Source organism: Myotis lucifugus, unplaced genomic scaffold (genome assembly GCF_000147115.1).
Source record: "Myotis lucifugus unplaced genomic scaffold, Myoluc2.0 scaffold_6, whole genome shotgun sequence".
Lineage (NCBI taxonomy): Eukaryota > Metazoa > Chordata > Mammalia > Chiroptera > Vespertilionidae > Myotis > Myotis lucifugus.
This window is the reverse complement of record NW_005871054.1, coordinates 453,782-467,272: the sequence shown is the minus strand read 5'-3', so window position 1 is coordinate 467,272 and position 13,491 is coordinate 453,782. Positions and strand designations below refer to the sequence as shown.

General features: G+C 49.3%; 1 long non-coding RNA gene across 1 annotated transcript; it reads left to right on the top strand.

Moving 5' to 3' along the window:
• The first annotated feature begins 353 nt into the window (after positions 1-353).
• On the top strand, positions 354-8,287 carry LOC111823634. Its single transcript, XR_002826703.1, has 3 exons — positions 354-551; positions 5,440-5,572; positions 8,161-8,287. It is a non-coding gene; the product is annotated as an uncharacterized LOC111823634 (long non-coding RNA).
• The last annotated feature ends 5,204 nt before the right edge of the window (positions 8,288-13,491 follow it).

Below are 13,491 nucleotides of genomic sequence, written 5' to 3'. Positions count from 1 at the left end.
GAGAGAGAGAGAGAGAGAGAGGCGAGAGAGGCCTGATGCACAAAATTCGTGCAAGAGTAGGCCTTTGCAGCCCTGGTTGCCTCGTGTACCCGTCCCCTGCCCACTGGTCGTTCCAGAATGTCGTTCTGGAAAATTGTTCCCTTGTCCAGTCTAATTAGCATATTAGCTCTTTATTATATAGGAGGATATATATATTTAAAGACGAAGATTGAGAACTGCTGCCTTATTTCTTTAACAAATCTTAGATTGTCCCGGAGGCTCCACCCCAACGTTTTCAAGTGTACAAATTCCCCTCCCAGCCAATGGTTGGGCTCCACCTTGGTGGGGTCTGACGTCTCTCCTTTCCAGAACAGCTGCCTCCAAGCTCCCCACACCCGTGCACATCCCCCTCCTGGTCCTCCCTGCCTGCCTTCCAGGGTGAGAATGCATTCCTTTGACTGGGCTCCGCGAACCTAGGATAGAGGCAAGGGACTCAAGTGCATTCGGGGAAGTCAAGGTCGAAAACACACTGTCCTCAAGGAACTTCTGGTTGTGTGTGAGATAACGGACAGGTAAGCAGCTGCCCATGAATACCTGTCGTTGCTGTTTGCCAGCTAATACCTGGGGGGTGGGGGTTGGGGGTGGGGGGGTGGTATGGGGTGAGGGGAGAGGGCGGAGAGAAGGTTTTGAGCCAGCCCTCCCGCCGCCCCAGACTCCTGCGATCCCGGGCCCCGCGCGCCGCCTGGTGGCCGTATCTCCTCAGCGCAGCCTTTGCCTTCTGGAGCTGCGGGATGCCACTAGGGTAGGACCTCAAATCTGGGGATCCCAGCGCTGGTCCCCCATCACTGTGAAGGTCTATCTCGGTCCTCAGGGGCCTCTGTCTGTCCCTATGCGCAAGTTACCCCTCGGCGACTAATTCCAGCCGATTCTTCCTCTGCACCTGCCCTTTATGGGTGGGCGCTACACCAACCCCATTAGCAGGTGACAGAGCGTATGTCATGGTAGGGATTGGACCCAAGTCCAAGGAGCGCGATGCCAAAGTTCCGCTTCTTGCTGACATGCCCCATAGCAAGCAGTCACTGTCAGACATGACCTATCACTGGATTCTATACAAATACTACTTACATAGGTATCGTTTACCCCTTTCCATCCATGTTTTAAGAAAGTACAAATGGTTTCTTTAATTTACACAGAAATATCCTTTAAAAACAAACCAGTAATGTCAGGTCCATGGGGGCTTATTTTATTCTTTTTAATTTTGGTTAAAATTTTCCATGATCAAATTTTTAAATAAAATTTTTTTAAACTTTTTTCAAAAAATTTTTTAAACAAAAAAGAAACATTCAAAACATTCATCTTTCAACATTTCTGAAGAAAATCTGGTCTTTGAGAAGAATGCCAAGAGGTTACAACATAACTATCATTTTCTGCAAAAGGAAATCATAGATTATTTGGGGTATGTTGAAAATAGCATAGCCTGAGACTTTAATTTTGAAACACAAGAAAAATATAAAATAAAGGAGACATATCTAACACTTTCAACAATAAAGAATTTAAATTTTTTTTAAAAAGTGGGAAGCCTGGCAGTTTTCCAAATAGATTGACATCATTGGGATTTTTTTTTAAAAAATTAATTGTTTTCTTACAAGTGATAAAAAATAATACTTTTACAGTAGAAAATTTTGAAAATATAAACAAGAAATAAAAAGTAAAAACTGGCCCTAACAGGTTTGGCTCAGTGGATAGAGTGTCGGCCTGGGGACTGAAGAGTCCCAGGTTCGATTCTGGTCAAGGGCATGTACCTTGGTTGTGGGCACATCCCCCGGAGGGGGAGTGCAGGAGGCAGCTGATCGATGTTTCTCTCTCATCAATGTTTCAAACTCTGTATCCCTCTCCTTTCCTCTCTGTAAAAAATCAATAAAATATATTTTAAAAAAGTAAAAACTGTAAAAAAAAGAAAAGAAAATATAAACAAACCTTTAGAATACAATAGTGTAACACATAGATATTTTCTCGTCCTTCTTCCACAACCCCATTCCCATCCCCCTCTTCCCCCTCCCCCCCACCCGTGCAGTCCCCTCGCCCTTTGCAACCTTTCAAACTTCCACAATGAGAAACCCAGCAAGTGTGAACACCTGTTGCTCTGGTTCTAAGACCGGTGTGTGTGTGTGCGGGGGGGGGGGGAGTGTTGAGTAAACTGGTCCTTGGGCCAACTCTGGCCTGCGGCCTATTTTCATATGGTCAGGCAGCTAAGAATGGAGGATGGTTTTTACATTGTTAAAGGCTGTAAAAACAACCACACACACGAAGAAGAAGATGGGGCAGAGACTAAATGTCCACTCTCTGGCCACACCTGATCTGGGAACCATCTCTGCTGCGGGCTGGTGGAGCCCTGGTGAGCGGTGGCTCTTCTCCCATCCAGGCAGCAATGACAAGGGGTACAGCCGGGAAGTTGCCATGCCGACAGGGAATTCAGTTCTTAAAATAGTCAACTGTGCTCAGGCATTTTGTGGGTGGGTGGATTTTGAGAGAGGGTGTTAGAGGGAGGGTGGGGACAGATGATAAACTAATGAGTCAGACCCAACTGGTGACAGCTGTTCCGTCATCCCTTTGCAATAGGAGGTGGGAAGGGGATAACTAAAAAAAAAAACACGAGGTCTGAAGGAGGCATTTTCCATTCAAAGAGTATCTGTAGCTCTGTTTCCTCACACTGTCTTCCTGCCTGAGGAAGGAAACCCCCTCTCCTCCCTCCCACACTCTGCGCTCACAAAGGGCCCGTCTGACTCAGAGGAACTGGCTGTGCAGGGAGTGGGCGGAGCTTCCTCCATGGGAGGCCTCGTCATCGTCGTCATCAGCATCATCGGCATCACCTGACCCGAATGAAACTGTATGACTAAAAATATGTCCTTTACCCAGATAGACCAATCAACCAATAATCATTCTTTGACAAGCTCTTGTCACCCCTTTGTGGTGCTCTTAATGCCTGGAAAGGTGAACTAACCCATTTTGTGGTAGAATATCCTATATAATAAAAGCCTAATATGCAAATTGTCCCCTCCACCGGGAGTTCAACCAGAGGGTGGGGTGGGGCTGGCCAACCACCCATGGCCCCTCCTCCCAGCTGGCCCTGCCCTGGCCAGCGGCAGTGGCAGGCGGGCGGGGTTGGGGGGGAGGCCGCAGATGGCAGCAGCAGCTTCTAGGGGCCCTACCCATGCATGAATTTTGTGCACTGGGCCTCTAGTATATAACATAAAAGTTACCATTTTAGCCATACATTTCATTGGCATTAAGTACATTCACATTGTTTTGCAGCTATTACCACTATCCATCTTCAGAACCTCTTTATCATCTCCTATTCTGAAACTCTACTCATACTCCCCATGGCAACCTCTATTCTACTTTCTGTCTCTATGAATTTGGCTATTTTATGAATCTTATATAAGTTAAATCACAAAGTATGTGTTCTTTTGTGTCTGGCTTATTTCACTTAGCCTATCTTCAAGCCTCATTCACGTTGGAGCTCATGGCAGAATTTCATTCCTTTTGAAGGCTGAATAATATTCCATTGTATGTATATTTTGTTTATTCAGTCTCCTATTGATGGACATTTGGGTTGTTTTCATCTTTTAGCTATTGTGAATAATGCTGCTATGAACATCAGTGTACAGATGGCTGTTTGAGTCCCTGCTTTCAATTATTTTGGTGGCTAAGTCCATTTCCAGGAAGGAAACAATAAGCAGACTGGGATCCCACCTGGGAGGCAGAAGATGCTACAGCCGCATTTTCTTACCTTGTCCACCCTATCCATTGAAAACCCATCTCCTACAAGGCCAGCAAACCCTTGTTTCCTGGTTCTCCTCCCTCCCCCGTGGTCCTCCCTCTGCTTTTACTGCCTATTCCCACGAGGCCAAGGCTCTATACCAGCCGTGGGCAAACTACGGCCCGCGGGCCGGATCCGGCCGTTTGAAATGAATAAAACTAAAAAAAAAAAAAAGACCGTACCCTTTTATGTAATGATGTTTACTTTGAATTTATATTAGTTCACACAAACACTCCATCCATGCTTTTGTTCCGGCCCTCCGGTCCAGTTTAAGAACCCATTGTGGCCCTCGAGTCAAAAAGTTTGCCCACCCCTGCTACAGTGGTTCTCAATCTTCTGGCCCTTTAAATACAGTTCCTCATGTTATGACCCAACCATAAAATTATTTTCGTTGCTACTTCATAACTGTAATGTTGCTACTGTTATGAATCATAATGTAAATATCTGATATGCAGGATGGTCTTAGGCGACCCCTGTGAAAGGGTCGTTCGACCGCCAAAGGGGTCGAGACCCACAGGTTGAGAACCGTTGCTCTGGGACCTCTGGCCTCAGATCCTTCATCAAGGACAATGAGGAGCTTTAAGGTTGATAGTTCTTTCGTGGTTTTTAGAGTTGAGCGTTGTTAAAGCAAAACTTTCTGGCTTTACTACCACGTGTATCTTTTAGCATGATTTCAATGTGTTTTTGTACTGAAGGGCCCATTTCCCACCAGGGACAGGGAAGAAGAGGACTCAGTGGACGATATATCACTAGGAAGTTTGGGTTGGGAATGGGCAATGGCCTCGGCTGGCTCACTCCGGCCGAAGGGGAGAGACTTTACGGCATGGCTGGGAAAGATGTTTTTTTGTCGTCTAGAAGTGTTCACTTGATGCTGATCAAAAGGAAACTGGGCTGTGGTTTAAACTGACACCTAGGGAGGAAGGCAGAGCTGAGGGAATAGCAGAATATGGTGGTAGAACCCCGATCATGCAATGCCTGAAGCTTACTCCAGTGACCTGCCAGGGAGCCAATACATTGCCTTGTATTTTAAGCCCATTTTTATGGGGCTTTCTGGCCCCTGGGGTCAAAAACATCCTAACAGACTCTGTTTGCATGCTGTTAGGATTTTAATTTTTCCCTCCCAAGAACAGTGGAAAGTCATTACAACGTATAAGCAGGGAGTCAAGGAGATGCAACAGGATCAGATCTGCATTCGAACATCACCCTGGCTGCAGGGTGGACATGGGTCCATAGTGAGCTGGGTGGGTGCAGTTAGGGGGCTACTGGGCTCGTTCTAGTGGGAGATTCTGGAGGAGGGAGGGGAACAGACCTGGGAGATTTTAAGGAAGTTGGTAAGTTTGATGGGAGTTAGGAAGTTAGGAAAGTTGACAAGCTTTGATGGTTTGGGGAGAGGAGGAGTCAAGGGTGACTCAGGTTTGAGGCTTGCTCAGCTGGATGAATAGGGGTGCAACTCCCCAGGACAGGGCTGCTGTTGAGGGAAAAGATTGAACACTGGCAGTGTCAGGTTCCTGGAGGGACTAGACTTTGGTGGGAGAAACAACAGCCAACATTAGCTCAGTGCCAGTCATGAACCAAGTGCGGCTCAAAGCGCTTTACATGTGTAAACTCGTGAACACAACGACCGCACTCCCATTTTACAGCTGAGGGAACGAGGCACCGGGAGACTAAGGAGTTTGCCAGGTGATCCAACCAGCTAGGAAATGAGATTTGGACACAAGGAGTTTGTTCCTAAGAAAAATATGTACCAAGAAGGTTCTCACGAGCAAACGGCAGGTAACGTAGTATTTTTATCTGGGACCTGGGCCCCTAACTCCAAAGCAGAAAACTCAGGAAGCTGGATTTTAATTCCTGGCACAGTCTTGCTTCCCTAAGTTAGTTAATACCGAGATTGGTATTAACCATGGCGGGGGGGGGGGGGGGGTACTCGATTTCATAGCCCCGGCACCCCAAGTTGAGTTTCTGATCTTACCCCTCTGATCAGTGAGTCCTGACCCAGGGGGTCCCCAGCCTGGCGAGGGTGAGAGGCTGCGTGCTTCCTCCAGTGCCTCTCACCCGCTGCCCCGCAGCAAGGAAGGGAGCCACACGGAAAGGAGGGTGCGATGAGGCTGCTCAGAGGGAAGGGCCTGCCTGTCCTGGTCCCCTGGGGAGAGGAGAGAGGAGAGAGCTAGTGCGCTCCATCTCCTGGGGCCGGAAGTCGGTGTCCTGGAGCCCGCTGAGCTCTCATCTGCACAGACGGGGATCTAGTTCCCCCTGACTGACATCCTCAGCCACATCCTCCCTGTAACTCAGAAGAGCTTTTTAGAGCACTTTCTAGTGCTCCCCTCAGTGGAGAGGACTCCAGGGGCCAATGCAGCACTAAGACTATGGAGGGAGGGGGGTAGTACAGCTCTCTCTCTCTCTCTCTCTCTCTCTCTCTCTCTCTGTCATCACCATCACCACCTTCCTCATCACCATCATCATAGCAGTTTCAGCTCACTACGTGAGTATAGGGAGCGAGGTACTTCCTGCTTACCTCACTGCTCTATATTGTAATCCAAATGTCAGATGGGAGTTGCTTTTCCCTTGAGATCTGTCTGAAATCACATTCATAACACCCCTGCCCGCCCCGACCCCCCCCCCCTAGCCGCCACACCCACAGACACATAGTTCCGAAGTCAGTGGACGTCCAAAGCCCCGCCCCATGTCTATGAACTTTGGGAGCAGCGAGGAGGTTTGCATTTCTCGTGGTCAGTGCTACCTCATGGGCCCCCACTTGTAAGAGCTATTTTGTTTGTTCTGCCAAGTCGTGTTGAGTGTGAATCTCGGTCCTTCTTGGGTTTCCACAAAAACCCATACGCGGGAGGGCCACGTTGCCACATGCCTTTGCTGCGCCTCCTCCCAGCTCGGCACTGATCCCCTCCCTCGTGCGTTACTTGGGGAGCTCCGGTTTCTCGCCCTTCATGGTGGAGAAAAAGGCAGCTTTCCCACCTCTTTCCTCCAAACTCACACATCTGACTCGGAAGGAAAAGGGGCCTCCGCTGGGCACAGTCCGGTGGGTTATAAACAGCCAGTGTCACCCGCTGGCCCTCCGAAGGAGATGGGTACTTACCGGGTCTCCCGCTGGATCCTGAGTCCCTCGAAGGTGGGGACCACTTGTTTTGTTCTCTGCAATGTCCACTGCACCTGGACAGTGCGCGCTGGGGACGCACGGACAACCAGCCACCTCCTCAGCGTCGCCAGCACTTAGAGTGAACGTCCACACACCATTGAAAACCTACAGCGACAGGTGCGAGCAGAATGCACATGAACTTCCATGTCTTTCGTTGCTACTGAAACTGAACATGTTTCATATATTTACAGGCCACACATAGTTTTCTTTTTGTGGGTTGTTCGTTTTCTTTACCCTTATTTATATTACTTGGGGGTTTATTCATGGATTTAAGATCTTATGTATCAAGAATATTAACTTTTGGTAGCATTGATTTACGGGGGGGCGGGGGGGGGGGCGGGCAACGAGCAGCCTGGCCCCAAGCCTTACGCCAGATAAGTCCAGTGTCTTCAGGAGATGGACAGGTTCAAGAGACAGACTCATTGGTGGCTCCTTTGCATAGAAAAGACTTGACATTATTTTATTAAGCAAATATTTGTTGAGCCTCTGCCGTGTGCACTGCATGGCGGGTGGCGCTTGGGCATACAAAGATGAAGTAGTCACTCTGCCCTCAAAGGTTCCACGGGGATGACACACACACATTTGTTTGTTAATCCTCACCCGAGGATTCTTTTACCCATTTATTTTTTTAGAGGGAGTGGAAAGGAGGGGGAGAGACACAGAGGGAAACATTGATGTGAGAGAAACACATCGATTGGTTGCCTCCCCCACGCACCCTGACCAGGGTCGGGATCGAGTGTGCAAGGAGGTACGTGCCCTTGACAGGAACCAAACTGCCTAGGCCCTAGGGCGACACACACATATTTGGTTGCCACCAAAGCGGGTATTACTGAGTAGGGACAATCCCCAGAAGGAATGGATGCTGATTTGGGGTGGGAAGGTGGGTTGAAAGGCCTTTTTAGAGGATATGATACTATTGCGGGGATCTGAGGCCAAAGTGGAGAGGGGTGGGCGTACCTGGCTCCTCCGAGGGTGGGGCGTGGTCAGCATAGGAAGCTGCCTGGGGCCCTGGGGGAGGTCCCTGGGGGAGGGCGGAGGCTGTGCAGGACTTGTCACGCCTCGCCCAGGAATCGTGGTGCTTTCCTGCGGGTGATGGCTGGGCACCAGCGCGTGTTCCAGCTTGGTTCCTTGTGTCCGTCCCTCCTCCATCCACACCAGGGAAGAGCAGGGGCGGGAGGGTGAAATCTCTAAGGTGTTTGCTTTCCTCATTCAGGCTCCCCAGCCCCCGACATTCCGGCTCCCCGGAGTTTAAGAGGGAAAAAAGAGTGGATTGAAATGAGGAAATATTCGTGTGAAGGAGGGAAAGGCAGCTGGAAGTACGACACTCATCCGGAGGTGAAATGACTAAGTGAGATAAAATCCTAAATAAATATCTTGCATGGTGCTAATTGCGTTTTAAAAGCTGCCACTGGAGAACAGATAAAATGATGCTGTATTTCATTAGAGGCCTCCTTACTTCCATGGCATTTGCCAGCAAGCCCTGTGAACGCACTCTGTAATTAAAGACCAGCGCTGGCGCCTGTAATTTAGAACAGTGCCCAATGATGGCAAGTGGCCGGAGGTGAGGACGTGGAAGCAAACCCCATTTCGTGAGGTCCTTGCAGATCACACAGAATGTGAGTTTTAAAAGCTCGGCCTTGGTACTGCCCCTGCCAGAGGGGGTCTGTCCACATCAATGTTTTCCATTTGGCAGAGGAACCAGTTATTTTTTTTAAATGTGTTTTATTTATTTACTAGAGGCCTGGTGCATGAAATTCGTGCACTTGGGGGCGGGGGGGTCCCTCAGCCTGGCCTGCACCCTCTCTCAGTCCAGGAGCCCTTGCGGGATGTCCAGCTGATGGCATAGGCCCGCTCCCACGGGCAGTCAGGCATCCTTAGCACTGCTGTGGAGGCAAGAGAGGCTCCTGCCACTGCTGCTGCACTCACCAGCTGTGAGCCCAGCTTCTGGCTGAACAGCACTCCCCCTGTGGGAGCGCACTGACCACCAGGGGGGCAGCTCCTGTGTTGAGCATCATAGCGACCGGTCGTTCCACCATTCGGTCAATTTGCATATTAGCCTTTTATTATATAGGATTTTTGTTAACCCTCACCTGGGGATATTCTTCCATTGATTTTTAGAGAGAGTGGAATGGAGGGGCAGAGACAAAGAGAGAGAAACATCGATTGGCTGCCTCCAGCACACTGCCCCAACCAGAGCAGCACACCCACCCGGTTCCCCGGGAGGCAGCAGCCGTCCTATTGCTTCTGAGAGTCCAAGCCCACTGTTGCCACATTGCCCATTTGTTGAAAAGAAACAAGAAGTCTGGAATTTTATATGAAATGTCCCCAACAAGGCACGTCAGTGGGCCGGTTCAGTGCAAGGGCCGCCTCTGTGCTGCAGTGGGCTCGCTCTCCCTGGGATGCTCCTATAGAAGGAGGGGCTGCTTCTTTAGGAATCAATTAGCCAGGGCTTTGGGGAAGCTTTCTACAAAGAACTTAGCTTTATTAAAATACTCCTTTGGCCGAATGAGTAAATATTAAAAAAAAATTCCTCCTTGGCTGGTTTGGCTCAATGGATAGAGCATTGGCCTGCGGACTCAAGGGTCCCGGGTTCGATTCCGGTCAGGGCAAATGCCTGGGTTTCGGGCTCCATCTCCAGTGGGAGGTGTGCAGGAGGCAGCCAATCAATGATTCCCTCTTATCATTGATGTTTCTATCTCTCCCTTCCTTTTTCTTCCTCTCTGAAATCAATAAAAATATATATATTTTTAAAAATCCCAACCCTCAGTGCTTAGCCTGCTAAAATGTGCAACAAATAAAATGAACACTCTGAAAAGGGCTTGCTTCCTGTTTCAGAAGAGCCCCCGTGGCCTCTACAATCTGATGACAGAGCACTGGTCTTTCCTGCCAGGGGTATGCCAAGAAGCCACACACAGACCAAGTCACCGTGTGAGAGGAACTAGCCAGCAAGTTGCATTAACTGCAATTTCATTACCTTGAAAATGAGTCTCTCATGTGGAGACTGAGACAGCTACCGGGGCTGATTCCTCCTTCCGGGGCTGTCCCTTGCGCCCTGCCCTGGCACGGCTGGGAACACTGGGCCCAGGAGCCAGGCTGTAGGTAGAGCTGGAGAAGTGCTGGGAGACAACCCACCACACAGCAGGCAGCACAGGAGAGCCAGCTACCTGAGTCTCCATGCCCCACGTCCTGTTCTGGGGACAGACCCAGGGGCGGCACTGTATACAAGCATGAGATAGGACTCCCTCGGGGACACATAAGTCTAATCATTTGCCTCTTGCAAGGCGTCTTTAAACTTTCTAAGAATCCTAAATTCTTAGTCCAGAAAGTTCTCCTTACATCTCAAGCCAGGTCGCTGGCACGGTTGTTTCCGTTGCTGCCACAAGGTGTCGCTGCTGAAAGCCGGTTTGGCACAGGCCAGCACGCACTTGCCCTCCCTAGACTTCGGTGATACCCTTGCTGGTCCAGGTCCTTGCCTGTTCACAGCGGTGCCACGTGCCGACTTTAAGAAGGCAATGCTTTTCATTAATACGCATGTGCATTCCCAAAGCTTCGTACTGCCAGGGTGGTTGCCTCTGATTTGCTATATGCACTTGTATGGAGGTCACCATCCCAGATTCCCCATAATCTCCTACAAACTTCCCCTTTTTTGCCCTGGGTGACCTTTCCTGCCATCATATGTTGGTCGGTGGCATCCTAACAATTTTTGTAAGTTTAAGTCTCAGAGAGCTAGGGGTAAGGAGCTCTTAATTCTTTCCCTCTTTTTAGACTCTGAGACGGTTCTGGAAAGTCTCTCCTTCAGAACTCTGCACACCAAGGGTCTGAGTGGGGGGCTGCCTTGCTAAATCAAGCAAGAAGTCCTGTTAAGCCTTTTAATTGTCAGAGATGAAGACCTTATACCTAGGGCAGGGGCATGTTTGCAATATAGATATAGGTATTATGTATACACACACACACACACACACACACACACACACACACACACTAGAGGCCCAGTGCACAAAATTCGTGCATGGGTAGGGTCCCCTGGCCAGTAATTAGGGCCAATTGGGGCCTTCTGGCTGCTGGCCAGGGCCACCCTTCCCTGGCTGCCGGCTGGGGCCTTCCTTCATTCTGCGCTGCCCCATGTCATAGCAAACGATGGGTCTCCCAGTAGAACTCCCGTGGGGACAATTTGCATATTTGGCTTTTATATATAGATAGATAGATATTGGGCATGAGATTTTTTTAAAACTAAGAGCTGCAAGTAGAACAGCGGTTCTCAACCTGTGGGTCGAGACCCCTTTGGGGGTCAAACGACCCTTTCACAGGGGTCGCCTAAGACCATCAGAAAACACATATATAATTACATATTGTTTTTGTGATTAATCACTATGCTTTAATTATGTTCAATTTGTAACAATGAAAATACATCCTGCATATCAGATACTTACATTACGATTCATAACAGTAGCAAAATTACAGTTATGAAGTAGCAATGAAAATAATTTTATGGCCCTGACCGGTTTGGCTCAGTGGATAGAGCGTCAGCCTTCGGACTGAGGGGTCCCGGGTTCGATTCCGGTCAAGGGCATGTGCCTTCGTTGCGGGCACATCCCCAGTGGGGGTGTGCAGGAGACGGCTGATCGATGTTCCTCTCACATTGATGTTTCTAACTCTCTATCCTTCTCCCTTCCTCTCTGTAAAAAATCAATAAAATATATTAAAAAAAAGGAAATAATTTTATGGTTGGGGGTCACCCCTGAGGAACTGTATTAAAGGGTCATGGCATTAGGAAGGTTGAGAACCACTGAAATAGAAGCTTATCTTATAGTAAAAAGGCTGATGCAACATGACTCTCTCTTTTTAACCATACAGAGAAGCAGTAGGTAACTGCTCCTTAAAACTTGATTCAGACTTTGCCTCGCTATACTCCCTGTTCCAGGTTGTTGAAGACAAGCAGAGACCATTGAGATTCAAGGAAGATAAACAAATTGCCCAAGATCACACAGGAAGTGGGAGAAGAGCCAAGACGAGACCCAGATCTGTCTGGCCTACAGGCTGGGCACTTTCCACCACTCTCCTTCCTCTTCCAAGAAGTTCTGTAGAAAGAAGGGAGATCATCAGAAACCGAGGTGGTCAGGAAAGGCTTAAGAGAGAAGTGGAATCTTGACCTGAGCACAGAACTAGGAGTTGGGGTTCTCCCGGGGGATTGGAGTGGGTGTCGGTCCCCTGCACGGATTATATTTAGGAGGCAGGGACAGACCAGACAGCTGGAGAGGTTCCCAAGGAAGACTTAGTGTTGGGGCAACTCTACAAGTACCAGAGGCTATAATCAATCCTATATTCATTCTATCCCATTTCTCAGTTAAAGGCTTCCCAGAATAATGCTTACCCAGCCCAGCCTCCCTTTCAGCTTTGTGTTTTCATGTGACTTCATGTTGGCCAATGTGTTGGACAGCACAGCGCTGTAACACCTCTGTCCTCACGGAAGTCTTCCTGGGCAGCGCTGTTCTAAGGCCTTGTCTCTCTGTGGTCTGAGAACTGGCTGGGAGCCCTCGGTCCCTCCCCAGATCTGCTGAATCAGAATCTGCCTGTTAGTAAAACCCACGGGTGCGGCCCGCAGGTGTGCGGCTGAGAAACATAAGGAGCATTCCCCACTGAGCGAGTGGCTGGAAGGACAGAGTGCAGCCTCGTTGTGTGGCCTCTGTAGACCCTAGGGACTCATTCTCTGGCTCTCTTATCCGCTGTGTGAACTTATCTTACCGCACAGGAAAATCAAAATCTGAGGCTGTAACAAGATACAGCAGTGATCGCGGTGCCTGACACATAGCAAATGCTCTTTAAATGGCAGTTTTATGACGATGGGATTTGATGAGGTTTAAGGTCCCTGCCCAACCCAAGCCCAGTGGGGACTGCGGGGCTGCGAGCAGCGCTTCCTGCCGCTGCCACAGGGTGGCGCTGTGGCGCTGGCGGCCGCTCCTCTCCCGCAGGCTGCCAGCGGCCGCCCTGGGACTTCCAGTCTGTTCACATTACTAAGCAGGACCCGGCAGGCAGCCCGAACACCGATCCAAGCATTCATCTGACGGACAGTGGGAAAACAGGCCTCGGCTCGGTGCCCAGTCGGGATGAAAAAGTAAGGTCCGCACCAAGCGTTGAATGAGGCCTGTGTGAAAGTCGTAGAAGCAGGGGGCTCCCCGGGAACGCTGGGGTGCAGAAGACAGTGTTTGTAAGTCCGCTTCTGAGTGACTGGGCCCCTCACCACACAGAGTCACACTGGGGCTCTTTTTTTAAAAAAAATATTTTGGGGGGAGAGGTCAATGGGGGGAAAAAGGAGACTCATGCAATACTTTAAATAGTAAAGAATTTTTTAAAAAAGAAATAAAAATATATATTTTTCATTGATTTCGTAAGGGAGAGAGAGATAGACACATCAACGATGAGAGAGAATCATTGATTGGCTGCCTCCTGCCACCAACCCAGGCACGTGACCTCCCTGGTTCACAGGTTGAGGCTCGACCACTGAGCCACACTGGTTGGGCCAAACTGTGGCTCTTTGTCAGTCAAG